Here is a 2,272-nt window from a genome sequence, read left to right on the forward strand (position 1 = left end):
CCTCCCTCTCTCTCCTTCTCTCTCTCTCTCTGTGCAAGTATGTAGGGTTAGTGGGGTGTCCCGCATCAGCTCCGCCACAGGGCTTGGGGCACTCAGAGAGGCACAACTCAGGAAGTTGACTGTGCTTACCCAACGCTAGCACCGGGTGGTGTTGGGCTATGGGAAGCCAAGGGACACTGCTGGGGGTGGGGTGGGGGAGTGCAGTCTGAGGTTCCTGGGGACTGCCAGGGCTAGCTCAAGGGTCCTTGGGCCTGCAGGGAGGCCGGGGCCGTCTGGTTCTCAGGCTCTTGGGTATCCAGGCATTACTGGATGCTTGGAAGAGATGAAAACACGGTGAAGACCCGAGGGCTGGATCTAGCTCCGACCGAAGGAGAGAAGGGAGAGCTCTGCCTGGGTCCTGTGGGGAGGTAAGGGTCCTTGGCTTGTTCGGTGGGTGGGCTTGTCATGTCCTCTACCTGTGGAGGGGCATAGGGCGTTGCCCTTACATGACTGAAGGACACAAATCTATGAAGGGCTGAGGCCTCCTGTCAGGAGCCTCGGGTCCAGGCACAAGGCAAAACACCTGCCCTCAGGGTCACCAGGGTTTCCAGCCTGTGTGTCACCAGAAACCAAGCATGCATGCAGTGCCCATGGAATCCAGAAGAGGGAGTCAGATCCCCTCGGATTAGCTTTACAGACACTTGTCAGCTGCCTTATAGGCGGTAGGAATGGAACTGGGTCCTTTGGAAGTGAAGTCAGTGCTCTTAACTGCAGAACCATCTTTCCAAACCTTCACCTTGTTTTTTGAGACAGGGTTTATCATCAGCTTGAAACTTGCTGAGTAGGCTAAGCTAGCTGGTAACCTAGGGATCCACCTCTCTCCCCAATGCTGAAATCATCAGGTGCTACCACACCCGTTGTGGATGGTAGAGACTGAACTCAAGGCTTCAGCACTACTCAATAGAGGTCTCTCCTAGCCTTTCCAAAGGATGCCTGTGAGAGAGTATCATAGCATTGGTAATGACTAGAACCTTTGGGGGTAAGCTGCTACAAATCACATACATCGGCACCACTACTTTCTTGTTCCAAGAATTCAGGCAAATTCCTTGAACTTTCTCTACCAGTTTTTTTCTTTATGTTATTTTTATTGACTTAAAGGACCATCTTATACTGTGCAAAGAGTAAATGAGCTGGGGAGATGAATCAATGGGTAAGATCCTTGCTACGCAAGCATAAGGACACAGCACAAATGTCAATCCCAGCACTTGTAATCCCAGCACTGGAGGTCAGGGTAGAGATAGGAGGCTCCTAGGGCTCACTGGCCAGTCAGTCTAGCCAATCAACGAGTTCCAGGTTCAACAAAAGACTCTGTCTCAAAGCAATAAGATGGAGACAAGAGATGAGAAACATCTGCCATCAACCTCTGCCACACACACAAGCATGCGCACACACACAGACACACACACATTGGGCTAGGGATGCAGCTTGCCTAGCATGTATAAAACGCTTGGTGTGATCCTCAGTATCCCATCCCAGCAAAGTTAAACCATTTTCCAGATTTAAACACTCTGTGAAAATACTTTCTCCCTCAATGCCCAACAAGGACTTGGCAATGCTGATAGATAACGAACATTCACTTCTCACATCAGTGCTGTTCTACCTCCAGTTCCTTCTACAGCTCTCCTGTTGAAAGGTTCTAAAGAAAGCCCAGGACTATGACAGCTCTCCCTGTATCCCTGTTTCCCAGCACCAAGCACCTCACAGATACCAAGTCTTAGGCCCAACACTCTGCAAACTCCACTGTGTTTATTTGTTAGAATGTGTACACCCTTCCAGATGCATCCCAGATGTCAACTTATCACTGAAACTTAAGAAGGAAAATATAATCACATACGAACTTCTTATTCTAAATGGCCTGAGAACTAACTTCAAAGTCCTGCCTCTTGCTGGCCCCCAGGTCCCCTCCTTTCTCCCTTGCTTGCTTTCCTTTACTTCTCTACTTTCTTCTTCCCCTTTCTTTGTGTTAATTTCTTAAAATACATTAGGAAGGCCATGTCCCTGGACTCTGGTGAGTACAAAATGCACACATCATCCCATTTAGCAAGAAGAAGTAGGTGCTCTAAGATTCAGAGAGGATCAGAAATGGAGGTTGTTTCAGCTGTGGCCCTGCCTGTGTTCCTGGCTTTATCCAATTTTATGAACGTCAATCAGAATCATACTTTCTTTGTTAACAGAACTCACATGTTTCAAATTTATTATAGTTTCATTTCTGTTATGAAAAACTATGCTAAAA

Source organism: Mastomys coucha, unplaced genomic scaffold (genome assembly GCF_008632895.1).
Source record: "Mastomys coucha isolate ucsf_1 unplaced genomic scaffold, UCSF_Mcou_1 pScaffold6, whole genome shotgun sequence".
NCBI classification, from domain to species: Eukaryota; Metazoa; Chordata; class Mammalia; order Rodentia; family Muridae; genus Mastomys; species Mastomys coucha.